Source organism: Balaenoptera musculus, chromosome 2 (assembly GCF_009873245.2).
Source record: "Balaenoptera musculus isolate JJ_BM4_2016_0621 chromosome 2, mBalMus1.pri.v3, whole genome shotgun sequence".
In the NCBI taxonomy this organism is placed as follows: Eukaryota; Metazoa; Chordata; class Mammalia; order Artiodactyla; family Balaenopteridae; genus Balaenoptera; species Balaenoptera musculus.
In genome coordinates, this window is record NC_045786.1 from 11431710 (window position 1) to 11454056 (window position 22347).

At 41.8% G+C, this 22347-nt stretch overlaps 1 protein-coding gene across 4 annotated transcripts in view; it reads right to left on the reverse strand.

Moving 5' to 3' along the window:
• The window catches only part of KIAA1217 (KIAA1217 ortholog), a 325759-nt gene that overhangs the window by 119632 nt on the left and 183780 nt on the right, over positions 1 to 22347 (reverse strand). The gene's annotated exons all lie outside the window — the stretch shown is intronic.

Below are 22347 nucleotides of genomic sequence, written 5' to 3' on the forward strand. Positions count from 1 at the left end.
CTCCAGCCAGGACCACTGGCCGGTCATGTGGGTGCACCACCTTGAGAGGGGAACCCTCAGTCCCAGGAGAGCTGTCCCAGCCGATGTCCCGTGGAACAGAAATGAGATGCCCCCTCCAAACACTGCCCAAATGGCAGAATCATGAGCAAATAAACAATTGTGGTTGTTTTAGGTCACTATGTTGAGGGTCACTTGTTGTTCTGAGATAGATAACTGGGTCGGGACGGAAGATCCTGACATTTCGTTTGAATCCTACTTCTTGTGAGAAACTCCTGAGGCACTCTACCAGTACCAATAGAGTAATTTTTGGCAGGAGAGACTCAAAACAGAACGGCATGTGACTTGTGCTTAAATATGGCAGTTCATGTAACCAATTTATGTCCATCTCCTTCTGAAATTCCATTCAGATGACAATGAAGAATTAAAAAAGCGTAAATCAAAGAATGAAGGGGATGAGAGAGGAAACAACAGCAGACAAGAGAAAGCTGACACGTAGGTCTTCAAGCACAGAACTCTGCATAACGGCAGGGCCAGGGAAGTTCAGGAGAAGAGGCACCAGATCCTTCTGAAGCTAAGAATGCAGAGTGAGTGGAAAGCATGGGGGCCGGCTGAATCTTTGTAACGGTGCAGCAAGCTTCCCCCACCCCCCTGTCTACCCCATTCAGCCAAGCGATTCCCCAAAGCCACAGCAGAACCACTGAAGAGGTTGAACCAACGGACTGGATTCTGGGTCACGAGGCACAGGGGAAGGTGCATGAGGTGCCCTCTGACAAAATTCTGGCAAAGGGCTGGCATCTTGGTCAGGAAACTGGAGGAAAGCTGACTGTCCTCCAAGAACAGAGCAACAGATTTTTGAGGGTAAGGTTTAGATTCTGTCCGGTCACTCCATCGTGAAGCATCCTGGGCCGTATATAAAAGCTTCCACTGAGTACAACCGTGCCTCGCTTATGCATGAACAGACTAGCAAGGGTTAATAGACATTTCATAAAGCCTCTTTCATGTGAGAAATAAACAGAAAACAGAAACTCAGAAGAGACGAGACAGTCCAAGTAAAGGGGAAATTTGGAGAGCAAGAGCGAGCTCTGGGAACCATGAGAAGAGAAATGACAAATTCAGCAGAGAAGAAAAAGTTGACGAAATGTCAAAAAGGGCAGCAAAACGACTAAGAGACGGGAAAAGGTGAGAAGCAGTAAGCACAATAGAGAATTACTTCAGAGCCTCTCAATTCCTAATACTGGGGATTTGGGTAAGGAGGTCAGGAGAAACAGAGCAGTTTTCCAAAAGTATTATAAGATTTTTCTTTTCTCCCCAAACTGAAGGACATGAGGTTGGAGACTGAAAGCGTTCATGAAATGCTCAACACACTCAGGCTTGTCACTGAGACCTTCCAGATGGCAGGGGAAAAACAGAGGTTCCTACAAGTTCCCAGCGGGTGTGGAGAAAAGTCACAAAGGAAGAAGCAGGAGTCAGAAGGGCATTCGCTTTCGTAACAGCAGCCCAGAAACCAAAGACAATGGAGACACAGCCTTGAAAATCCGGGAGGAAATATTTTTGATCTAAGTCTATATTTATCCAAACCATCAATCAAGTCTTTCATTAAAGTCAGCTTCCCAGCGAGGCCTCCCCTCACCACCTTCTCCAAAATTTCAGCACCCACTCTGTCTCATATTTCATACCCCATCCCTGCTTCGTTTTCTTCCTGAGTGTTTTTCACTATACACTATAACTCATATTTTCATTATTACTACTGTTTATTGTCAGTCTCTCCTGCTGAAATGGAAGCTCCATGAGGCCAGGGATTTAAAAAAAAATATCCAATTCCTCTTGTCTCCTTTTAATTTTTTATTATGTATTTATTTATTTATTTGTTGGCTGCACCTCACGGCTTGCGGAATCTTAGTTCCCCGCCAGGGACTGAATCCGCATCCTCGGCAGTGGAAGTGCAGAGTCCCAACCACTGGACTACCAGGGAATTCGGCCAGGGATTTCTTTAAAAATGTTTTTTGAAAAAAAAAATAAATAAAAAATAAAAAAAAAAAAAAGTTTTTTGTTGTTGATGTTCACCAGGGTATCCTTAGTACCTGTGATAACTAAAACTAAACTAACTAAAAACATAACTACCATACGACCCAGCAATCCCACTACTGGGCATATACCCTGAGAAAACCATAATTCAAAAAGAGTCATGTACCAAAATGTTCATTGCAGCTCTATTTACAATAGCCAGGACATGGAAGCAACCTAAGTGTCCATCATCGGATGAATGGATAAAGAAGATGTGGCACATTTATACAATGGAATATTACTCAGCCATAGAAAGAAACAAAATTGAGTTATTTGTAGAGATGTGGATGGACCTAGAGTCTGTCATACAGAGTGAAGTAAGTCAGAAAGAGAAAAACAAACACAGTATGCTAACACATATATATGGAATCTAAGGGGGAAAAAAAGGTCATGAAGAACTTAGTGGTAAGACGGGAATAAAGACACAGACCTACTAGAGAATGGACTTGAGGGTACAGGGAGGGGGAAGGGTAAGCTGTGACAAAGTGCAACAGTGGCACGGACATATATACACTACCAAACGTAAAATAGATAGCTAGTGGGAAGCAGCCGCATAGCACAGGGAGATCAGCTCGGTGCTTTGTGACCACCTAGAGGGGTGGGATAGGGAGGGTGGGAGGGAGGGAGATGCAAGAGGAAAGAGATACGGTAACATATGTATACGTATAGCTGATTCACTTTGTTTTAAAGCAGAAACTAACACACCATTGTAAAGCAATTATACTCCAATAAAGATGTTTAAAAAAAAATGTTTTTTGTTGTTGATGTTCACCAGGGTATCCTTAGTACCTGTGATACTACCAGTGATATAGTAGGTTCTTAATAAATATTTGTTGAATGAATGAATGAATGAATAAATGACTTATTAGTCATCCAAAAGGAATGTTCATTTTGGGATCCATCTGGGCTATAAGAGCTTTTGCTGCATGATGTGAACAGCCTAGGGATCTCGTTCCTGGTTTGGATACACATGAGAACCACATTCTGAAGTGGCCATTTCCTTGATTGGAGTAGACCTTTTGCAAGATACTTAGCTTCTTCAGAGAGTTAGTTTTCTAGAATTTCCGTGCTGTTACACGTTTTTCAGTGTACAGAAAAAGCCTTTCAAGCCTGTCTGACCATAGATTGTGCAACGTCTGTGCCCCAAACGGGAGATGTGGTGACCGTCCATGTGATCGCTAATGTCATACCCAAAGGCCAAAACCACTCTTGAGGTCTGAGCCCCAACTATGCCTGGGTGGGGCCCCTGTACATGGGCCACTAGTGGCCTCACTACAGTCAAATATCACGGCCTCATTCCCCCAAAAGGGCCTGGTTTTCATTCCCACATCTGCATTCTGTACATGTGTGTGCTTGAAATAGAATTTGTAGGCTGCTCTGAGTGAAAAAAACAATTGGGCCTAAACTACAGTTACCTCAGGGTCTGGCTGGTGCAGCTGCCAGCTGGGTACACAAGTCCAGTTACAGATCATGAAAATCCAAAGAAGACGGAAAAGATGCCTTTACAAACAGGAGAATAGTCTTTTTACACTGGGTTCAGTCTGCCTTCTCAGTTCAGGAAAGGTATTTAGAAACGCTTAAACTCAGAAGGAATTCTCTTAATCTACGAGGGCGTTTTGTCGGCACGGTGATGAGATGCAGCATGCTCTGGCATTCTTCCCTCGCTCTGAGTTAGCGCTGGCTGTTCCAGATTCAGAGGAAGTCTGAAGGACTTTAGATGATAAACTCCCTTTTTATGAGGAAGGGAAGAGGACATGGGAAATGCATTTATAGGATGTCTGCTCTGTGTCAGGAACGGTACACATGTAATTTCATTGAATCAGCATCTCTGATGAGGTCGGTGTAATGGCCCCATTTCACAGATAGGGAGAAGGAAGCTCAGAAGGTCCAAGTAACTTGCCACAAGTTACAGGTGGTAAAATGGCTTAACTAACTTATATACCCCACTTTGTCAATCCGCAGAAGCCACAATCTCTCCCTGGAAGCACACAGCCTCTAAAATTTTGCATTTAGCCACATCCATCCCCTCCAGCTGGCCTCTCTGGACCATCTTAGCTGTCCTCACACTTTTAGCCTGACCATCTGCTTGAAGATGTGGCAGCAACATGGGGGCAGCTTGGAAAAAATATTCCTGTCTTGAAGTCAACTGAAGTAAATGATGACACATGGTGAGAAATAACGCACATGCTGGGGGAGCAGGGGAAGGCCCAGAGCCCTGAAAGCGAGAGTGTTGAAAGGAACCTCACAGCACTTGCAGACCTTCTGAGAAGCCTGAACACTTGGGTTCTTCCATCTCAATGGCTCTGCAAATGGAACGTGTGTTTGTCACCAAGAACTCTTGGTGACATTTTGCAAAAAATTAAGTGCACTTGGCAGGTCACATCGTGTTACACATCCTCATAATTTTCTGAATCTCAGAATCCATTCCAGAATGCGGGACATCTTCTAAAATGTTCTTTTTTTTTTTTAAACGTATTTTTAAAATTTTATTTATTTATTTATTTTTATTTATGGCTGTGTTGGGTCTTCGTCTCTGTGTGAGGGCTTTCTCTAGTTGCGGCAAGTGGGGGCCTCTCTTCATCGCGGTGCGCAGGCCTCTCACCATCGCGGCCTCTCTTGTTGCAGAGCACAGGCTCCAGACGCGCAGGTTCAGTAGTTGTGGCTCACGGGCCCAGCTGCTCCACGGCATGTGGGATCCTCCCAGACCAGGGCTCGAACCCGTGTCCCCTGCATTGGCAGGCGGATTCCCAACCACTGTGCCACCAGGGAAGCCCTAAAATGTTCTTTATCGTCATATGGCATGGAAGGATTTTCACTGTGTGACCTTGCTAAGAACTGAATATTTATGTTCCTCCAAAATTCATGTTAAAATCCTAATCCCCACTGTGATGGCATTTGGAGGTGGGGCCTCTGGGAGGTAATTAGGTCATGAGGGTGGAGCCCCTTCCGCAATGGGATTAGCACTCTCATAAGAACAGACATGGGAGAGTTTCTTTTCTCTCTCTGCTCTCTGGCTTGTGGGGATACAATGAGATGATGGCTAACTGCAAACCAGGAAGTGGGTCCTCCCCAGACACTTTGACGTTGCACTTCCCAGCCTCTGGAACTGTGGGAAATACATTGTTGTTGAAGACACCCCATCTTCAGTAATTTGTCACAGCCGCCCAAACCAACTAAAACAGACCTCAGCCTCCCATTGCTGCCTTATTACCCCAAATCACGCCACATTCCTAGGACATCATAGTTGTACTGGACATTTTGCTGCTCTGTGACTTTATGAAGCACGCTCGCTCTCCACGCTGTGCCACCCACTTGGGGGACTTTCCCACCACTTCTTTGCGTAGCACGTGCTCTATCTCTGAGCCATCTTCCCCAAACACTCCGCCAACACTTTTCCATTAAGAATTGAGGAACTTTTCTCAAATATGTCTTATTGAAATTGCAAGCATGGCTTTTGCATTTCTGCGAAATTCTGCATTACAATTAGCTGTATTCATCAAAGGGTAATAGATAGTAAAGTGTTAGGCACATAATAGATGCTCAAATATCTTTTAGTTGAAATGAATTCAATTCTCCCCGTAACATGGCCAACTTAATCAGACGTAGGCTTGCCTTCTGGAATGTCTTCTACAGTTTCCCCTAAATGGCATTTTCTGCAGGCAGATGATGGTGACAATTCCAAATGACCTAAATTCCTCGACTTAAATTCCTCCGTTTCTCCAAATCCAGTTTAAGACTAGGCGAATCAATACACATTGGAACTGGCAAATGGCTAATGCCCTAAAAATATAAAGAGCTCTCAGAGTACTTTCTGATGGAAAACTAACAATTTTCACCTTAATAAGAAAAACATAAATATTAAAATAATAAGATAATAATTATAAGTAATAATGTAATAAGTAATAATTTACACCCATGAAATTAGCAAAAGTTTTTACAATAAAATAAACAGTGCTGACAGGAGCTGGGAAAATGAGTTCCCTCACAAACCACTGTTGGGAAAGTAAGTTGATACCACTTCTCCAAAGGGCTATTTGTCAATATGTGTCAAAAGCCCCCAAAATATACATATGGTTTGAGCCAGTAATTCAACTTCTACACATTTATGCACACAGATATACTTACCAGGATGCTCAATAAAGCATCGTTTATAAGAATAAGCGGGGGAGTGGGGGAGGAGGAAGAGTGGATTCCAACATTAGAGGATTCATTTAATAAATCAATTCATATAATAAATCCATTCCCTGGAACACTACACTGTTATTAAAAGGAATTCTAAAAGAAAACGGCAATGAGAAAAAAATTTGTATTTTGTCAAGTGGCAAAGTATGTTATAAAACAGAAAGGAACTAGATTTTTAAAAAATCAATTAATCACCTTAATGGCAGTGATGGATCCAAGTTTTGTGGGTCCTGAAGCTTATTACAATTTTGAGGGACCTCTTTCAGAATAAGAATACAAAGTTAGAAACATAAAATTCATTATGAAAGTAAATCATTTATTTATAGGGGCCTGAACCTTGGTTTCATCAGGTTCATGGTTAAGTCTTCCTATTTGATGAAATGTCCAGAGAGGTTGTCTTTGGGTGGTAAGTTCTTGGGTGATGTTCTTTTCTTCATGATTTTCTGTAATTTTTATATTTTCTCAAATTAGCATGCTTTGATTTGATCATCTTAAAAGATGACCCGCACAGATCTAAAGAGACTGGCCAATTAGGGTTCCTATTCAGTTAATTGGTTAATTTTTTAAGCCAGGAGTGATAGGCCAAGGGAGGGGAACATATTAAACTATAAGTGGAGCTGGTAGAATATAAATTGGCATCTGAAATGGGGAAGACATTGGTATTTAATATAAGCGAAAGATTCTAGGATGGTTAATGTCGTCGTGTTATCCTTAAGAGACTGAATTTAAGAGTCTTATGATTTAAAAAAGAAGTGTAATGCACTGAGATGTACCTTGGATGGACTTGTAGAGATGGCTTTATTCATTCAAGAGACCAGCCTCTATACTGTGCCAGGAATGGGAGGTACAGTGGTAAACCAAGGGTCACACCCTGCGTTCTAACCCACACAGTGGTTCCATAAATGACACTGTTATTTAGAAGTTAACAATTCAGGTCCAACACCAGCTGACATTTTGTTTCAGACACAGCAGTAATTTGAAGACCAGGCCACATGTGTTCCTTGAAAAGTGCTAGCATGCCCTCTGATGTCAGAAACATTTCACATCCCGGAGAGGACTCATGCTGTCATGCCCCTTCCTACGGAATAGCTTTTCAAGTAGGTGACAAAGCAAGATGTTGAGCGTTGCCTTGCGTGGAGGAAAAAGATAATAGAAAATCTGTTCTCCACAGAAAGTCTGGATGCTCTTTTTTTTTTTTTTTTTTTTTTGGGCGGTTGGGGGGAATAACTTTAAGATTTTAGTGTCTTTGATTTAGGTAAATACCAAATCTTTGCTGCAGTATCTGAAATGGATTATATCAATCAGATATTTTCTTATTTCTTTCAGACATGTGATATTTAAAGACAAGGCAAGACTTTGTTAAGTCTTTTAACTAATTTACCTTCTATGAGTTATAACTGGAGAACTACGAAGACCCTCTGGAAAGTCTTAATGAGGGACTGAAAAATTGCAACAGCAATTTTAAGGGAAATTCTAATTTAGAATGTGCTTTAAAGAGTCATAATTGTGGAGCAACACATGTTAGAATCATGACAGGATGTGTTAAAAAATAACTTTGTATAAAAGTTAAATATGATAGAGTCTTGCCCACCCAACAACCTGACTGACAGCAGTCAATGGACAGAGATCCTTCTGGGAGGTACTCATTCTTGACGCAGAGTCTTAGTAACGGCACCATTAGTGCTTAATCCCTTAACTTGGTTTTGTTCCAGACAAATTAGTACAGTTGGGACTCAAGTGAAATAATAATACTGTTGAAGTGAGCATCCCAAAGGATTTCTCTAAAAAACACTGATATCTGTTGATAACTTTTGGAGTTCAAGCTGTGTTAAAGATGTGCATATCTAAGATGCTGATTTCTGGTGCCACGAGCCAGTCCTTCCCAGTGGGTCTTACTGCCCTCTTACATGGAGAGTTAGACACTTGACTATGAAGAGGTTACAGCGCAAAGTCACTCAGAGCAACAGCAGCTGGGTCAATAATTTAATCTTAAAGCTTACTCAACAATTAAGGCAAAACATATTATAAGGACTTCCCTGGTGGCGCAGTGGTTGAGAGTCCACCTGCCAATGCAGTGGACATGGGTTCAAGCCCTGGTCCAGGAAGATCCCACATGCCATGGAGCAACTAAGCCCACGTGCCACAACTACTAAGCCTGCGCTCTAGAGCCCACGAGCCACAACTACTGAACTCACGTGCCACAACTACTGAGCCCGCATGCCACAACTACTGAAGCTCACGTGCCTAGAGCCTGTGCTCTGCAACAAGAGAAGCCACTGCAATGAGAAGCCCGTGCTCCGCAACAAGAGAAGCCCCCGCTCGCCACAACTAGAGAAAGCCCACATGCAGCAATGAAGACCCAATGCAGCCAAAAAAAATAATAAAGTTAGAAAAAAAAGAGCAGCAGAAATTATAAAAAATATATATTATAAGAAAATGCTGTGAGAAACATAACTGATTGTGGGTATACTAAAACTGTAATTGGATTCTTTCTTACACTTAGGGTGAACTGCTGGTTAAATTAAACACTGCCATATCAACTCATTTTATAAGGCTAGTATTCACCTGGATATTAGGAAAGTAATAAAAGGAAAGACTTCAAATTTAAATGCAACCCCCTAGATTAAATAATAGCAAAGCAACTCTAGCGATGTATGAAAAAAGTACAACATGACCAAGAAGAGTTTATCTCAGGAGTGTAAGATGGTTTAACACTAGAAAATTTAGTACTAATATGTTCTGCAATAACAAATAAGTAAAGAGAAACTTTACAGTAATCTTGATAATTGATAATTGATAATTATCAATTGATAATTGATAATCTTGATAATTGATGGTGTCAGAAAAATGTGAAGAAAAATCCAACACATCCATAATTTTTTAAAAAAATACAATAACTTAAGAATTAACGGGCTTCCCTGGTGGCACAGTGGTTAAGAATCTGCCTGCCAATGCAGGGGACAGGGGTTCGAGCCCTGGTCCAGGAAGATCCCACATGCCGCAGAGCAACTAAGCCTCTGCGCCACAAGTACTGAGCCTGTGCTCTAGAGCCCATGAGCCACAACTACTGAGCCCACGTGCCACAACTACTGAAGCCCGTGCACCTAGGGCCCGTGCTCTGCAACAAGAGAAGCCACTGCAATGAGAAGCCCCCGCACCACAATGAAGAGTAAGCCCTACTCACTGCAGCTAGAGAAAGCCCATGTGCAGCAACAAAGACCCAACGCAGCCAAAAATAAATTAAAATACATAAATTAAAAAATAATAAAATAAAAAAAAGAATTAAAGAGAACTTTCTTAATGTGGTGAAAGGCATCCACCAAAAACCTTCGACAAGCATAGCACTTGATGATGAAATCGTAGAAGCATTCTCTTCAAATTCAGAAATTTTGCTATCGTTGCAGTTAAAGTCCCAGTTAATACAAGAAAAAGAAATACAAGGCATGTGGATTAGAAGGGATCGTCAGAATTGTGATTATTCTCAGATTATATAACAGAGAATCCAAGGAAACCTGCAGACACAGTGTTAGAACTCATAAGGATTCAATATGACTGAATAATATAAGATCAACATAGAGACTCGAGAGCAACCCCAAATACTAGAAAAAAATCAGAGAATATAGTTTGATAAAAACATACCACTTATAACAATATATCAATTTTGAGGAACAATAGTAAGAGGGAGTATTTTCCTACCAGATATCAACACTATTAGGACAGTGTGGTTTTGGCACAGGGAGAGAACAAACAGGACTATGGAACAAAATAGGTTGCCTAGAAGAAGACACAGTTTTAATGAAAGCTTGATATGACTGAGGTGGTGGTACAAGTCCATGGAGAAACAACTATTCAATAAACAGTGTCAGGAAAATTGGTGCACCATATGGAAAAAGTAAAAAATATATCCTTTCCTTACAACGTAAGTAAAATAAATTCCTAATGGACTAAAGACCTATGTGTGAGAAGCTAAACTATGAAATAAAATAAAACATGGTGTTGTATCCTTGCATACTGGTAGAGGGAAAGACTTTTAAAAGAAATAAAAACTATAAACCACAAAGAAAAGTATTGCCTTTTTTTTTTTTGGTTGCACCACATGGCTTTCTGGGTCTTAGTTCCTCGACCAGGGAGACTGAACCCGGGCCCTTGGCAGTGAAAGTGCAGAGTCCTAACCACTGGACTGTCAGGGAACTCCCAGAAAGTACTGCTTAATTAAAATGAATATTCTGTACTACAAAAGACATTGAAAACAAAGTAAAGAAGACAAACCAGAGTCTGAAAGAAGATATTTATAACTCACATGCTCTACCAGGGATTAGTAGTCCGAATAATTAAAGAACCCTCATAAATCAATAAGAAAATAGAAAATGGGCAATAGTGGATATGCAAAAATGGATATAAATAGGCAACTCATAGCAGAAGAAACCCCAGCAGCCAATAAATATAAAAATGCCCAATCTCACTAGTAATTATGGAAATAAAAATGGAAACAATGATGTACTATTTTATACCCACCAGACAGGCAGAAGTCAGTAAATCCAATAACCTCAATTACTGGCGAAGTCATGGGAAAATGGGGTCTGTTGTTCACTGCTGGTGAAAGTGCAAATTTGCACAATCATTTTAGGACACCTGGTGAAGTGTCAGATGTGCATCCTGTAAAATGACTATTTCTTGTAAATTATCCATCACAGATAAAAATCTCATGTGTGGTCACCGGCTCCATGGTGCTCATTGTGGCACTATTTCTCATTGATTTGTTCTCAGTGGTTCATTCATATAATGGAATTGTCAACAACAGTTATAATGAATGAAGTAGAACCACATCTACCAACATGGATAAATCTCCAAAAGATAAAGTTGAGTGAACACAGAAAGTGACAAAAGGATACATGCAGTATGATCCCATTTATGTAAAGTTTTATAACACACAAATTAGTAATATATATTGTTTATGCGTGTACCAAATATAGCACCAAAACTTGCATGGCAGCTATACTCTCCAACTGTAGGGGTCGGTTAGCTCTGGGAAAGAAGAAGGAGGGAGGAGAGAAGATGGGGTTTTACATTTTACTTCTTTAAAAACATATGAAGCCTGAAGCTATTATAGAAATATTAACTTTCTTTTTAAAATTTGAGGGCCACCAGAGGTCAGCCTAACTATATTTTGATAAGCTTTGGGTGGGGTGGGGGAATAAAAAAAATAAAACTTGACAACTTACATAGCACTTGCTGTGTGCCAGGCACTGATCTAAACCTTCTCCAAACAGATTAACTCATTTAATCTTCTTTATGAGATTGCTATTGTAATTATCCCCATTTTACAGATGAGGAACACTGAGGCAAAGAGAAGTAACCTGTATGACTCACCCAGCTAATGATCTTAACCACTGTGCCACTCTGCCTCTTAGGTGTTAAACAGATGCGAGTATCTGTTTAATTTCGGTAATGTCTACTATATTATTATATTGTTAGGTTTTCTGTACTTTTTCCAACCAAAAAAATTAAAGAATAAATCATTTTTTTTAATGTTAAAATAATACTATCTAAATAGTGTTGCTTCCACAGAGCACCCAGATCTGACCTAGGAGCTTAAACCTGGATGTAGTTATGGAAATTTGGAAGTTTTCCTTGGCTTTTGATAAAAAAGTGGGTGTTGAAATTCTATAATACAGACCCAAAGAGTAAAGGCCACAAAAGGAAGCAGATTTTCTTGAAGAACAAAAGTATAAAAGTACAATAATCATGGTCCCAGAAAAAAATTAATTGGCCTTTTATGGATATGAAAAGTGCAACTTTTACAGAATTTCCAATGAATGTTTTCCAAGTATCAGAAAGACTTTGACTATAAATCAAAATGTATATATACCCATCCCAGTAGGAGATTTATACATCGTGCATGGTCTTCAATCATACTGATTAGCAGATTTAAGCCCAGAGGTTATGGACATTAGTGAGAAACCATCTGAGTTAATCGGAAATTTATTTTCTTCTATGCTAAATTATTAGTGTCTTACATAATAATAACCAGTAATTATTATGGATGAATGAATATATCTTTAGAAAACCTTTCAGTATGAAATGCTGGTTTTTATATAAATTACATGTAGATTTAAAAATACCCACCCATATATAGTGTTATGAATTTTATTGTTCATAGTTTCTTTTATTTTCTATTATTATATGACAATTATTCTACTTGAAAAGATACAACCTGTCCGGTCCCTGAACTGGGGGAGAAAGACACTGGGAGGTGTTGATAGGACAAACTTCTTTTCTCCTCTGGTAAGCAAACCTCAGGATCGTCAACAATTTCCAGAGGAAACTTTCAGGGTCAATGGGAATCGTGCTGCTTCCTTATACTTGTACGCCCTAAGTCACGCGAACGACAAAAAATAAAAATCATCCTTTGATGACAAATGTTGTAAACAAATGACAGTAGACCCATATCTGTGGGTTCCATTTCATTAGACAGACCCCCCACTTTTTCAAATTCATGTTTTAAAAGCAATAACTGTGGGATGCTTGGACCCCAAAGAGCCTTTGGCGCCACCTCTTCCTACATCCTTCCCTTCCTCACTCTCATTCCTGGACCCCACATGTTGGTCTCCTCTGGAGGCCCAGCCTCCCGCCGGGGCTCTTGGCCCCAGTAATTCTGGTCTCTGTCCATCTGTGACTCTCATGGGACGCATCCGTCCCCCAGCGCCTCAGTGAAATATTTGGGGGATAAAAGCCATCTGTCTGCAAGCAGCTGGCCTTTGCCACCCTCAGGCCTGGGGTGGGGGGGCACCCACGCAGGTAATGGAGCCGGAAAGCCGGGAGGGCCTTGGTCGAAGGGTGATACTCTGAGCACAGGCAGCCACTGACGAATATTCCAGAACACTCACATCTCACTCTTTGCGTTTCTGCTCCCAGGTCTGTGGAGAAGGCGGTGCAGCTGGAAATGTGACTGACTGGCAGGTGAGGCAGGCACTGAGTGGCCGGTCCTCCTCGGGGCTGCTTTTTCTCAGCTTCTTAGGTGTCAAGGGGGAGGCTCAGAATTTTTTGTGGAGAGTGGTGAGAAAGAGGGCGTGGGCCATTAGGGGAATTCACATCTCACCGGCCTTCATTTCAAAGCTCTTAAACAAGAGACTTGCTCCATCACATGAGAAACATAAAGGAACTAACCCACCCAGCCAGCTCTCATAGGAATGGTCAGCTTCCCTCAATGCCTGTGATCTGATTCTTTTTAATTGAAGCATAGTTGATTTACAGTGCTGCGTTAATTTCTGCTGTACAGCAAAGTGATTCAGTTACACGCGTATATATCTGATGCAAGGGCAGGGCTTATGCGTTTAAGTCCTGATGGAATGAGGGTTGAAGTACGTGCTGGATGAGGAGGTGGCAGAGGGGCCCTGTCCCGGGGGCCACACTTTGGAGCACCTCCTCCCCCCCACATCGGCATGTGCACCCCAAGTGCTGAGGGGGGGATCAAGGCTCGGGCGCCTGCAGGGCGTGTGGAGGGAGCTTGTGTTTGCAGTCGGGCATCACTCACAAGTGAAATGAGAGAAGAGCCGGAGGGAGAGTCAGGAGGAAGGGGCACTGCTGCAGGTAGGGGGTGAGGGGGACCCCCCTTTGCCTCATGATTCAGCAGAGGACGCTGAGAATTTCAAAAACACTAAAAGCAAAACTGCCTTTCTACGTTGTTACGAAGGTATACTGGTTAAAGCATGAGAGGATAGAGCATGTTCTATCTAATAGTTTGTTGGCTTGATTTACAGCTTTAAAAATATTTAGACACACAGTATAGGAGCTTCTGTGATCTTGCCCCAGGCAGGCTCTGTGACACAGGATGAGGAACGTTTCCTGAACATCGGCCTCAGCGCTAGGAATAGAAGCTTCTATCGACAGGTGATTTTACGTTTATTTTTTGAGCGGTCCTCACGCACCAGGGTACTTGAGTGTCCTCTACCTCTCCAGAGATTTGCTTACTTTATTTTTGGTTGAATGTTGGCAGGAAAGCTGAGTCACGCTGAGCTGCTTTTAGTGTCTCCACGTTGTATACATTGGTGAACTGCTTCGGTGACAATTTAAGCTTCACATTTTCACCATGATGATTATGTGCTAATTATTCTGTTATTTGTTCACCACTGGGTTCTTCTGAGCTTTTCAATAGGCTTTCCCAGGCTATAATAAATGTTCCCCTCCACCACGACAGGCCACAGCTGCCCTGTGGACCCTCCCAGACAAATCCAGCCGGACTCCAGCCTGGAGTGCGCAGTGATGGAGCGAGAGGTGGGTGAGGCCCTTCCAAGGCCTGTCCCTGGCCGCCTGCCTGCTCCCCTCTCCCTGTGTCTTTCCTGCTGTGTCCTTGGGCCCAGGCCAGAGGGTGTGGCTCTTCTGGAAGCCTCTCCTGTGTCTCCTGTCTTTGGTCCTCTCCACACCCTGCCCCTCTGGGGAGATCTGGAATGTCCTTCTCTCAGCCCTGGCCAGAGGAATAAAGGGGGTCCCGAGAGACATGGCATTCTCTGAGGCCCGGATGGGCGCTCAGATCACAGTCGTGTGTTCAAGGGTGTGAGCCACGGAGAAGAGAGAACGGGGTTGAGATGTGCCTGCCGGTCAAGCGTGCCAACCTAGGTCACTTGGTGGCCCTTGTCCTGGTTGGAAGGGGGCTTTACAAAGCTTTTGTAAGGTTTATCTAATCTCTGACAGAGGTATCCTTGTACGCCTGTTCTTGCTTTACAAGCAAGTGGAAAAAGAGAGTTGCTGCCCGTGGAATTCTAGGTGCAAGAGGGTAACAAGATGAAGCCACAGTCTCTCCCCCAAAGGCCCCGCCTCCAGCCCGCAGTGGCTGGCTCTGGGCATTGGTTCCCATGACATGAGTCTCCAGGGCTGGGCTTGACAATCTGAGCTTTCCAGTCTGCCCTCAAAGGACCCCAAGAGACTTTATCGTACCTTTACCTTCTGTTTCCTCTGGTACTTGCTGAAGAGGCATTTAAGAGACATGACACATGGCTACTTCCTTTTCCTCCCCATTTCCCTTTGAAGTTGCAGTGCTGCCTTTTGAAAGTAGCTTCTGTTCTCCACCACACGATCACAATAAAGAACAGATGTCCAAGGGTGGCAAAAGTAGCTCTGGGAGTGGTGGCTGGGAAGGCACGGTGATGACAAAGTGGTCCTGCTCAGATCCATGTCCCCAGGTCTTCCCAGCACTGCCAGCAAAATACAAGCCCTGCTTCCAGACATACCGTCAATAACCTTTCTCCCTACTTTCAGAGGTAAGAGTCCCCCCAACCCACGCCTAAATGCCTCAAGATCAAAATGACAATTGTTGGTATTCCTACTGAAAGCCCTGGGAAAGAAGTGATAAGCCCATAATACCTCTACTTGCTTTAAGAGCTAAAGAATTTATCAAGCAATCGTCTTGGGCTGCCCCATCACAACAGGCATTGGACAAGTAGAGTCCCTCCCCTAGGCTGGAAGTAACCTGGAGAAAAAAGACCCAACCCAAATTACTATCACATCCAGGCATCTGTGCATTCTCCCGGCTTTATCTTCTATAATAGCAGTTCAACTGATACATAAACATTATGCTTTAAAACAAGCATAACAGAAGGCAGAATCATAGACTCTGTACCCTTTCCACGGGACAAGTACTTCAACCTACACAGTGTGTTTGTGCCGTTTAAAACAACTAAGAGCAAAAGCAGGCTGAATTGTTATTTTGATCCCACAATGAAAACTTTAGGAGGGAGAAACGTTGGTGAAACTCGAGGCTCTTTCAGATTTAGAGCAGCAGCCCTGCATTCACTTCAGCAGAATTAGCATGAAAGACAGATTTCGGTCCTTCTATAAATACTTATTGAGTACCTGGGTGTAATACAGGTAAGCTGTACAACGGCAAGCTCAGAGATCTGAGTTTCTACTGATGTACAAAAGTTTCCTAACAGTCTTTTTTTTGGCTGTGTTGGGTCTTCGTTGCTGTGCGCGGGCTTTCTCTAGTTGCGGCGAGCGGGGGCTACTCTTCGTTGCGGTGCGCTGGCTTCTCATTGCGGTGCTTCTGTTTGTTGAGGAGCATGGGCTCTGGGTGCACGGGCTTCAGTAGTTGTGGCACGTGGGCTCAGTAGTTGTGGCTCGCGGGCTCTAGAGTGCAGGCTCAGTAGTTGTGGCGCACGGGCTTAGTTGCTCCGCGGCATGTGGGATCTTCCTGGACCAGGGCTTGAACCTAGGTTCCCTGTATTGGCAGGAAGATTCTTAACCACAGTGCCACCAGGGAAGCCCTCTATTGATGTACAATAGACAATAAGCTCATAGACGAGACAGTGGACAATATGTCAAATAACAGGGAGTAAAATAAAACAGAGTGTGGGGGGCAGAGAGAAGTGGGGCGGGAGTGGGGCATTGCTATTTTATTCCCAGTAGTTGGATGTCCTGCTGATAAAATATTTGACAGAAGGGTGGGAGCAAGGCTTGCAGATATCTGGGTGAAGCACAATCCAGACAGAGAGAGGAGCAAGTTTTCTTAGGGCAGGAGTGTGCCTGGTGCGTCCCAGGAACAGTAAAGGACTAGTGTGTTTGGAGGAGAGTGAGAGAGGTAGCGAATGGATGAGATGAGATTAGGAAGGAAGCAAGTGGTCAGACGCTGTAGACCCTTAACTCTCGATAAGCTAGGAAAACAACAGAGGGTTATGAGCAGAGGTGAGACAAGGTGAAGGTGTGATTTATTTACCAGGGCTGCTTTGTTAAGAACTGACTAAACAGGACAAGGGTTAACATCAGGAGACCACAGGAATTATGGTGGTTTGGACCTGGGCAGAGTATTAGAGGTGGTAAAAAGTGGTCAGATTTCTGGATATAGCATGAAAAGAGAGTGAATAGGATTTCCCGACAGATTGGATGTGAAATGAGATTTAAAAAAAAAAAAAAGAGTCAAGGAAAATGACAGGGTTTTGGTGTGAGCAGCTGGCAGGGGAGGGCTGCAATGGACTGATGTTGGAGAAGTAGGTTTTGTTGGGGGAATCAGAAGGTCATTTTTAGACCTCTTAAGGGTGAGATGTCAAGTAGGTGATGTGAAATTGTATCTGGGGACTTCAGGGGAGAGGTCTGGGCCAGAGGGGTCATTATATTGTTATGCACTGAATGTCTGTGTCCCCTCAAAATTCATATGTTGAAGCCCCAAACCTTAATGTGACAGTATTTGGAGGTGGGGCCTTTGGGAGGTGATTAGGTCTGGATGAGGGCATGAGGGTGGGGCTCTCATGAAGGGATTAGTGCCCTTATAAAATAAGACACCAGAGAGCTTGCCTTCTTTCTCTCTCCATGCATAGGCACCAAGGAAAGGCCATGGGTGGGCACACTGAGAAGGTGGCCATCTGCAAGCCAGGAAGAGAGGCCTCACTAGAATCTGACCATGCTGGCACCTGATCTTGGACTTCCAAGCCTCCAAACTGTGAGGAAATACATTTCCATTGTTTAAGCCACTGAGTTTATGGTATTTTGTTATGACAGCCTGAGCTGACCAAGACAATCATATAGGTAACATTTGGCACCAGGAGGCTTGGTCAGACCACTGAGGGCACTAGCATAGCTGAGAACAGAAGTGGTCTGGGGGCTGAGGCCAGTGTTTAAGGGTGAGAAATTGAAAAGGAGTCAACAAAGAAGATCTAAGAGGAGCGGCCGGTGAGGTCAGAAGATGGCTGAGAGTGAGAGGCGTCCAGGAAGCCAGGAGAAGTTCATGTCTTAAGGACAGGAAGTCCTAGCATGTTGAGTGCTCACAAGTCAGATGAAAAGAGGGCTGATTTACATGGGGCAGTCACTGGTGACCTTGACCACAGCTGTTTGTATGGAGTGGTGGGACTAAAGTTCTGAATGGACGGGTTCAAGAGGAACCACAGGAGGGGAATTGGAGACAGTGCTTATAGAGAACTTTCTAGTCGTTCTGTCACGTAGCTGGAAGGGGATTTTGTAAAATATGGAGAACTTAAGCTAAAGCATTGGGTAATCCAGTCTCAAAATAGTCCCAAAGGATTGCGGAAGACTGGCAAAGCAAGTCATATGAGACACTGCTCAAATGCCATCAGTAATATGAGAAATATTTTTAGAAGATTCAGATTTCTTTTTTTTTTTTTGACCAAACATTTTTGTGGTATTGTTACAACCTTAATGGAAAATTATAACAAATGTAAAAAATTGCAAGGGATCTTTCTTTTAGAATTCTGCAGACACAAACAACTTTTAGTCACAGTGGTATCTGGCAATACAACTAGAGCTTGTTTCTACACAGATATTACTAATCTACCCTGGTCGATGACTTCTCTTGTTTATAAGGCATGTTCTGTGCATGAGTTGGATGTTACCTCCATGATCTCTGTGGTATGCTTGGCCAGAAGCAAAAGCATCAATTTCCATTAGCAACTTCCTACTGATATGTCTAGTCTCCAATTCTAAAGAGAAACTAAAAATATTCAGTGTTCACAGCTAGACATAAGGAAACATCCTAGTGCCTGTTTAGATGTGAGAAGTGATGCAAATGGAAAAATAATCACATAGGAGTTTTAATTTTCCATTGTTTTCTTTCTCTCTGCCCGAATAGGGTTGCCTAAGATTACTGTGTGATGCTTGCAAATATAATGGAAAAGGTTGTCCCAATTTAAGCAAATCGCATATGTGCATATGCACATACACATGCATAAACACAATTTCTCATAATAAATAACCAAGGAGTAATTATTAATATTATGAAAGAATTCACCAAGCATACCTTTTAAGTAGTTATTAGTACTCAAATGCACTTAAAAATCACAATTATAAATTATTTGACCAAGTGTCTTGGGAATGTTAGTGAAATAAAGGGGATAAACCAATCAATTTAAAGCTAAAAGGTAAAGAGTCAGTAACAATTCAAAACAAAACAAAAAAAATGGTCTCAAGAATCTCAAAAACATATACTCCTTGCATTCCAAAATACCTGTCATTTGTTCTATTCCATCTCCTTGAGAGTTAGGCTGACCTCTTTGTATCCCTCTGTATACTCCGCATTCAGTAAGTACTCAGTAGCATACAGCAGGAAATTTTAAAAATGTGTCCACTTAAATAGAAAAATATTGATCAATTTGAGAAGAGTTGCTTTCTCAGGAACAGATTTATTAATTAAAGTGTGGCTTATTTGACTACATTAGATGGGATTTCAGCCTTAACTTGACCTGACACATACATCTTGCTGATATCTTTACTGACTTCAGTTCTATTGGTATTTTTTTTTCAACAGAGGGTCCCTCTCTTAAATAGTAAATTAAAAAAAAAAAGAGCTTCACAGTGAGTCTTGTACATGCCAGAAGGCATTTAGAACGCCTCATTCACAAAAGAGGAAAAGAAAACACACTCAAAGGACTTTGAGAAACAGATATTTTCAGTACTTTGGGGGGAAAAAATTACAATTTGTCAATAAAGAATGGAAGGAAGAGAAATATGGCTTTTATGCTGAGAAACAAAATTCAGCATTATCCAGCTTCTAATTCCTGTGCCAAACCTGCTGTTCTAGATGACCTCGGTCCAATCATTTAATTCTCTAACTTGCTCGTCTGAAAATTCTATAAACTTGCAATTCTTCAAATACTATCCAATTACTTCTGGCTATTTGATTTTCACTTAATTTAAGGGATGAAACGTAAGTGATGGAGAACATCTCCAAACTTTAAAATCAAAGTTCCCTTTTCAACACGGAGGAATATGTAAACAAAATTGTAAATTGTTACTGTTAATAAAGACCCAAGGAATCTGCCGATGTGGCTCCAAACTTTGCCATTAAAATGTTGCACGATCTTGAAAGTTATCTAATGTGCTTTTTTGCAAAACAGCTTTATTGAGGGAAAATAACATACAATAAATTGTACGTATTTAAAATGTACAAACTTGGAAAGTTCTGATATACGCATATACCCATGAAACTATCACCACAATGAGGATAATGAATATCTGATTGCTCCCAAGTATTCCCACGTCCCCTTTGTGATCCTCGTCATCCCCTGAGAAACCACTGATCTGCTTTCTGTCACTATGGAAATCATTTTGGGATCGGACCCATTGTATATAGGTGTAACGTGCAAGAAAAGAAATTTGCCCCCCTGTTGATTCCTACTTCGTGGAATCAAATAAAATAGTGCATGTAAAAGTGTTTTCAAATATAAACAACTACATTCTCACTCCAGTTCGTTAATTCATTCAACACGTACTTATTGAGCATATAACTATACGTAGGCACCATATTAGGAGCTTGTAAAAGAGCAGCAAATGAAACAAGACATTTGCTCTCTTGGATCCTTTACGCGAGTTGGGGAGAGTCAGGGATGTGCTAGTACACACACGAGCATATACCACATCAGGCGGTAATTACGAACGGTCCCCAAATTAAAATGGTTTGACTTACGATTTTTTGACTTTATGACGGTGTGAAAGTAATATGCATTCAGTAGAAACCGTACTTCAGATTTTGAATTCTGATCTTTTCCTGGGCTAGTGATATGTGGTAGATAGTCTCTCGTGATGCTGCACAGACGCAGAGCTGCAGCTGCCTGTCTGCCATGTGATCAACAGGGGGAACGACCAAGACACTTACAACCATTCAGTACCAGACAACCATTCTGTTTTTCACTTTCAGTACAGTATCCAATAAATTACATGAGCTATTCAACACTGTATTATAAAACAGGCTTGGTGTTAGATGATTTTGCCCACCTGTAGGCTAATGTAAGTGTTCTGAGTACGTGTAATGTAAGCTAGGCTAAGCTACAGTGTTCGGTAGGCTAGGTGTATTAAACCCATTTTCAACTTATGGTATTTTGCAGTTATTATGGGTATATCAGGACATAACCCCATCATAAGCCAGGGAAGATCTGTAGTTCACAAAAGGAATATAAAGCAGGTAAGAGTAAACCTAACAGCAAAGGAAATGGTATTTCAGAAACTGTGGCCAAGAACTCACTTCAGATAGGATGACATGTAAATAGAGACTGAATGAAGAAGCCACCCTTGTCACAGATGTCTATTCGAAGAACATTTCAGAAAATATAAAGCCTTGGGTAGCAATAAGCTAGGCTGTTAAAGGAACTACCAAAACCTTAGCCACTGGGGGCAGACACCAAAAACAACGGGAACTACGAACCTGCAGCCTGTGAAAAGGAAACCCCAAACAGAGTAAGTTAAGCAAAATAAGACAGAGAAACACACAGTAGATGAAGGAGCAAGGTAAAAACCCACCAGACCAAACAAATGAAGAGGAAATAGGCAGTCTACCTGAAAAAGAATTCAAAGTAATGATAGTAAAGATGATCCAAAATCTTGGAAGTAGAATGGAGAAAATACAAGAAACGTTTAACAAGGATGAAGAAAAACTAAAGAACAAACAAACAATGATGAACAACACAATAAATGAAAAGAAAAATTCTCTAGAAGGAATCAATAGCAGAATAACTGAGGCAGAAGAACGGATAAGTGACCTGGAAGATAAAATAGTGGAAATAACCACTGCAGAACAGAATAAAGAAAAAAAATGAAAAGAATTGAGGACAGTCTCAGAGACCTCTGGGACAATATTAAACTCACCAACATTCAAGTTATATGGGTCCCAGAAGAAGAAGAGAAATAAAAAGGGACTGAGAAAATATTTGAAGAGATTATAGTTGAAAACTTCCCTAATATGGGAAAGGAAATACATAATCAAGTCCAGGAAGCACAGAGAGTCCAATACAGGATAAATCTAAGGAGAAACACACCAAGACACATATTAATCAAACTATCAAAAATTAAACACAAAGAAAAAATATTAAAAGCAGCAAGGGAAAAACAACAAATAACATACAAGGGAATCCCCATAAGGTTAACAGCTGATCTTTCAGCAGAAACTCTGCAAGCCAGAAGGGAGTGGCATGACATATTTAAAGTGATGAAAGGGGAAAATCTACAACCAACATTACTCTACCCAGCAAGGATCTCATTCAGATTCGACAGAGATATTAAAACATTTACAGACAAGAAAAAGCCAAGAGAATTCAGCACCACCAAACCAGCTTTACAACAAATGCTACATGAACTTCTCTAGGCAGGAAACACAAGAGAGGGGAAAGA